Below are 6,901 nucleotides of genomic sequence, written 5' to 3'. Positions count from 1 at the left end.
CTCTTCTCAAGGTCCTACAACTTCCACCATTGGGAATTGCTACAATGATTCCCTGCACTCGGGGATTATCAGATGCTTATGTGAAAAAGCTTCAACCTGATAAGCTCGAACCCAAATCAGAGAAATGTGTCTTCATAGGATACCCAAAGGAGACTATTGGGTACACCTTCTATCACAGATCCAAAGTCAAGACATTCGTTGCTAAGAATGGATCCTTTCTAGAGAAGGAGTTTCTCTCGAAAGAAGTGAGTGGGAGGAAAGTAGAACTTGATGAGGTAACTGTACCTGCTCCCTTATTGGAAAGTAGTTCATCACAGAAATCTGTTCCTGTGACTCCTACACCAGTTAGTGAGGAAGCTAATGATGATGATCATGTAACTTCAGATCAAGTTACTACCGAACCTCGTAGGTCAACCAGAGTAAGATCTGCACCAGAGTGGTACGGTAATCCTATTCTGGAGGTCATGTTACTTGACCATGACGAACCTACGAACTATGAGGAAGCGATGATGAGCCCAGATTCCGCGAAATGGCTTGAGGCCATGAAATCTGAGATGGGATCCATGTATGAGAACAAAGTGTGGACTTTGGTTGACTTGCTCGATAATAGGTAAGCCATTGAGAATAAATGGATCTTTAAGAAGAAGACTGACGTTAACGGTAATGTTACTGTCTACAAAGCTCGACTTGTTGCGAAAGGTTTTCGACAAGTTCAAGGAGTTGACTACGATGAGACCTTCTCACCTGTAGCGATGCTTAAGTCTGTCCAAATCATGTTAGCAACTGCCGCATTTTATGATTATGAAATTTGGCAAATGGATGTCAAAACTGCATTCCTTAATGGATATCTTAAAGAAGAGTTGTATATGATGCAACCAGAAGGTTTTGTCAATCCAAAAGGTGCTAACAAAGCGTGCAAGCTCCAGCAATCCATTTATGGACTGGTGCAAGCCTCTCGGAGTTGGAATATACTCTTTGATAGTGTGATCAAAGCATATGGATTTATACAGACTTTTGGAGAACCTGTATTTACAAGAAAGTGAGTGGGAGCTCTGTAGCATTTCTCATATTATATGTGGATGACATATTGTTGATCGGAAATGATACTGAATTTCTGAATAGCATGAAAGGATACTTGAATAAGAATTTTTCAATGAAAGACCTCGGTGAAGCTGCTTATATATTAGGCATCAAGATCTATAGAGATAGATCAAGATGCTTAATTGGACTTTCACAAAGCACATACCTTGACAAAGTTTTGAAGAAGTTCAAAATGGATCAAGCAAAGAAAGGGTTCTTGCCTATGTTACAAGGTGTGAAGTTGAGTCAGACTCAATGCCCGACCACTGCAGAAGATAGATAGAAAAATGATAGGTGTTCCCTATGCTTCAGCCATAGGCTCTATCATGTATGCAATGCTGTGTACCAGACCTGATGTGTGCCTTGCTATCAGTTTAGCAGGGAGGTACCAAAGTAATCCAGGAGTGGATCACTAGACAGCGGTCAAGAACATCCTGAAATACCTGAAAAGGACTAAGGATATGTTTCTCGTTTATGGAGGTGACAAAGAGCTCATCGTAAATGATTACGTTGATGCAAGCTTTGACACTGATCCGGATGACTCTAAGTCACAAACCGGATATGTATTTATATTGAACAGCGGAGCTGTCAGTTGGTGCAGTTCTAAGCAAAGCGTTGTGGCGAGATCTACGTGTGAAGCGGAGTACATAGCTGCTTCAGAAGCAGCAAATGAAGGAGTTTGGATGAAGGAGTTCATATCCAATCTAGGTGTCATAACTAGTGCATCGGGTCCAATGAAAACCTTTTGTGACAATACTGGTGCAATTACCTTGGCAAAAGAATCCAGATTTCACAAGAGAACCAAGCACATCAAGAGACGCTTCAATTCCATCCGCGATCAATTCAAGGTGGGAGACATAGAGATTTGCAAGATACATACGGATCTAAATGTTGCAGACCCATTAACTAAGCCTCTCTCACGAGCAAAACATGAGCAGCACCAAGACTCCATGGGTGTTAGAATCATTACTGTGTAATCTAGATTATTGACTCTAGTGCAAGTGGGAGACTGAAGGAAATATGCCCTAGAGGCAATAACAAAGTTGTTATTTATATTTACTTATATCATGTTAAATGTTTATTATTCATACTATAATTGTATTAACCGGAAACTTAGTACATGTGTGAATACATAGACAAACAGAGTGTCACTAGTATGCCTCTACTTGACTAGCTCGTTGAATCAAAGATGGTTAAGTTTCCTAGCCATAGACATGAGTTGTCATTTGATTAACGGGATCACATCATTAGAGAATGATGTGATTGACTTGACCCATTCCGTTAGCTTAGCATTTGATCGTTTAGTATATTGCTATTACTTTCTTCATGACTTATACATCTTCCTATGACTATGAGATTATGCAACTATCGAATACTGGAGGAACACTTTGTGTGCTACCAAACGTCACAACGTAACTGGGTGATTATAAAGGTGTTCTACAGGTGTCTTCGATGGTACTTGTTGAGCTGGCATAGATCAAGATTAGGATTGTCACTCCGATTGTCGGAGAGGTATCTCTGGGCCCTCTCGGTAATGCACATCACTATAAGCCTTGCAAGCAATGTGACTAACAAGTTAGTTGCGGGATAATGCATTACGGAATGAGTAAATAGACTTGCCAGTAACGAGATTGAACTAGGTATTGAGATACCGACGATCGAATCTCGGGCAAGTAACATACCGATGACAAAAGGAACAACGTATGTTGTTATGCGGTTTGACCGATAAAGATCTTCGTAGAATATGTAGGAGCCAATATGAACATCCAGGTTCCGCTATTGGTTATTGACCGGAGACGTGTCTCGGTCATGTCTACGTAGTCCTCGAACTCGTAGGGTCCGCACGCTTAACATTCGGTGACGATCGGTATTATGAGTTTATGTGTTTTGATGTACCAAAGGTAGTTCGGAGTCCCGGATGTGATCACGGACATGAGGAGGAGTCTCGAATTGGTCGAGACATAAAGATTGATATATTGGATGACTATATTCGGACACCCGATGAGTTCCGGGGGTCACCGGATAAGTATCGGAGTGCCGGGGTGTTATCGGAACCCCCGGGGGAACTAATGGGCCAACATGGGCCTTGTGAGAGATAGAGGAGGGACCTTAGGGCTGGCTGCGCCCACCCACCTTGGGAGTCCGAATTGGACAAGGAGGGGGGCGGCGCCCCCTCTTTCCTCCCCCTCTCCCTCTCCTTCCTTCCCCCTTCCCCATTCCTAGTTTGACTAGGAAAAGGGGAGTCCTACTCCTACTAGGAGGAGGACTCCCCCCTCTCCTTGGCGCTCCCCAAGACCGGCCAGCCTCCCCCTTGCTCCTTTATATAAGGGGACAGGGGGGCACCCTAGGACACACAACTGATTGTTTCCAGCCGTGTGTGGTGCCCCCTTCCACCATAATCCACCTCGGTCATATCGTCGTAGTGCTTAGGCGAAGCCCTGCGCCGGTAGCTTCATCATCACCGTCATCATGCCGTCGTGCTGACGAAGCTCTCCCTCGAAGCTCTACTGGATCGTGAGTTCGTGGGACGTCACCGAGCTAAACGTGTGCAGATCGCGGAGGTGTCATACGTTCGGTACTAGAATTGGTTGATCGTGAAGACGTACGATTACATCAACCGTGTTGCCATAACGCTTCCGCTCTTGGTCTACGAGGATCCGTGGACAACACTTTCCCCTCTCATTGATATGCATCACCATGATCTTGCGTGTGCGTAGGAATTTTTTTGAAATTACTATGTTCCCCAACAGGTTTGGTACATCCTCCACCAAGTAGCAGCACCTCTTTCAAAGCACTGAAGAGCATGCTGGGCCATATCCTTTCCGGCTATAGTGTTATTCTTCATGTGATCTTCCATGTTCTGAATCCATCGGCCCATCCCCAATTGAGTCATCGGTCCAGAAAATATGAGTTCATCTCCATTCATCCTCTATTGGTTTTAAGGGTTTTGGGGTGAGATAAGAGAGGTAGAGAGGGATACACACAATACAAACAATAGTTTTGAAGAGACCGATTTTATTTTGTGGCTGTCAGAAAAACATCAAACAAATGACAGCTCACAATCGTCGCATCTAACGTAGGTATATAACAGGGGTTTGGTCTTCTAAAGGTCAATAAATATTCAATGTCACCAAACTCTTCATGTATTGTTCATGTCTCCGATGGCTGAGGGAGTTCTGGATTAGGGTGTATCCGGACAGCCGGACTGTGTACCACGTCCGGACTATTGAAGCGTGAAGATACAAGACTCAAGACTTCGGCCCGTGTCCGGATGGGACTTTCCTTGGCGTGGAAGGCAAGCTTGGCGATCCGGATATTATATCTCCTTCCTTGTAACCGAATCCATGTAAACCCTAGCCCTCTCTGGTGTCTATATAAACCGGAGAGGTTGGTTCTTAGAAGGCCGATCACAATTAAATTCATACCATCATAGGCTAGCTCCTAGGGTTTAGCATCTACAATCTCGTGGTAGATCTACTCTTGTACTACCCATATCATCAATATTAGTCAAGCAGGAAGTAGGGTTTTACCTCCATCGAGAGGGCCCAAACCTTGGTAAACATCTGTGTCCCTTACTTCTTGTTACCATCAGCCTTGACGCACAGATCGGGACCCCCTACCCGAGATCCACCGGTTTTGACACCGACATTGGTGCTTTCATTGAGAGTTCCTCTGTGACGTCACCGTTAGGCTCGATGGCTCCTTCAATCGTCACTAACGACGCGGTCCAGGGCGAGACTTCCCTCCCCGGACAGATCTTCGTGTTCGGTGGCTTTGTGCTGCGGGCCAATTCGCTTGGACAGTTGGAGCAGACCGATAGCTACGCCCCCGGCCATCAAATAAAGTTCGGAAACCTGAACTACACGGCGGATATCCGCCGAGACTTGATCTTCGACGGATTCGGGCCAGCGCCGGAAGAGCCGAACAGTTGCGATGAGCACGGCTTAGACCTGCTGTCAGACGTCGCTCGGGATATCATCCCCGCAGAAGCCTCGGATATAAATCCGGGACAGGTTGCTTCGCCAAAGGATGGAGGGCTGGACCCCGCCTCGTAGGCCGTACCTCCATCGGCGATGGAGCCGAACACATGTTTCACCTCTGAGGGAACCTGTGACTCTGGACCCCCGGATTCATATCCGGACGCAGGTTCCAGTCCCGCGCCCCCGAGCCCGCCGATCCTGGTTGGGCTCCGGTGATGGAGTTCACCGCGGCGGACGTTTTTCAGCACTTGCCCTTTGGCGACATGCTGGACTTATTGAAGTCTCTCTCCTTGTCAGGAGACTCCGGGCCGAACTATGTCTGGCTCGAGTGGGAAGCAGACAACGATGGAATTCATTGCCCACCCACCACCCACTTCATTGCCACGATCGATGATCTAACCGACGTGCTTGACTTTGACTCCGAAGACATCGACGGTATGGACGATGATGTAGGAGAATCACAGGAGCCACCGCTCACCTGGCGGTGGACAGCCACCTCCTCATATGATATATATATGGTGGACACTCCGAAGGAAACTAATGGCGACGAGGCAAGGGAGGATAACCCCTCAAGAAGAAATGCACAACATGTGCATCATCGGTACCAATCCAAACCCCGCCACACCAAAAACGGCCCCGGAAACGAGAGCAGTCCAGATGGTGCCAAAAAGGAATACCACCCGAGTCAGCCTACACTTAAGCAGGCCGGACCAATGACGACGGGATACTGGGAGAGGGACAATCACGCACCCCCCTCCAACGACGAGGAAAGCCTCTAGAACGATGAATTTGGTGTACCAGAGGACCTAGTGGAACAAGTTCGCTTCAAGCGACGGCTCATGGCTACAGCAAGGAGCCTGCAAAGGAAACAAGAGCAGCTCACAGCGGACCAAGATGCGCTAGAGGATAGGTGGACCAAATTACTGGCCGCCGAAAAATACGAACTCGAGAGCCCCAATAAAGGGCACATACGGCACAACTGGCTACCCCAACTCGAGCAGGAAAACCACGGGCACGCACGCACACGCCCACGCATCACTACGGTCCAAGGCGGCAAGCAGTAGATACGAAGAGGCACCCTCAGACCTCGGCATAAGGGTCATAAACATCAAGACAAGGAAGCTGGTGCCAAGTTCGGCAACGCTCAGTCCGACAAATAGGCAAAGAGCAGCACAAGCCTACTCGACCGAAGATACACGCTGGATCAGCCGTGTGAAATTCATGGTACCCCGAGAAGGAAGGCAAAGCATACCAATAGAGAATGCAGGATTCTCAAAACAAAGCGGCTGGTCGCACGCCGGAAGCAATAAAGGGGAGATGAATCATCAAGACCCCCCCCCCAGAGCGTAACAGTACGGCCGACCGCCCAGGACCACCTAAACCACGGCAAGTTAATTGCAGTGCCTCTAGACCTAGTAATTCGGGGGCTCCATAACACACAAAGCCCACAAGGGTATGACGCCACGGAAAACATCTCCTAAAAGATGTAAGGCGCAAAGGCCAAGTTCTGTTGGCCCACCACTCTAAACGGTCGCCTTCGGACCATCCAAAAATACTACGCCAAAGAATAAATCCTCGGCACCTTCCCATACGATAGCTTACCGTATGCTAACAAGAAAAACAACGTCAACTAGATTCTACGTGGTAAATTACCCAGGCCAACCATCCGGACATCCACTGCAGAGTCCGTACTACCTCACGGTCTAACGACTGGGTATACCAGGGCCCGGACCCTGGGAGCAAAAACAAGAGGACACCTAGCTGTCTTCATGAATTTCGCATTTGCAAACTAATGATTCACGCAGAACAGAACTAGCGGCATGGAATTATCCCGGTCACAC

The sequence above is a fragment of the Triticum dicoccoides genome, chromosome 6B (genome assembly GCF_002162155.2).
Source record: "Triticum dicoccoides isolate Atlit2015 ecotype Zavitan chromosome 6B, WEW_v2.0, whole genome shotgun sequence".
NCBI classification, from domain to species: Eukaryota; Viridiplantae; Streptophyta; class Magnoliopsida; order Poales; family Poaceae; genus Triticum; species Triticum dicoccoides.
The sequence above is the reverse complement of the archived record's forward strand: the minus strand, read 5'-3'. Positions refer to the sequence as shown.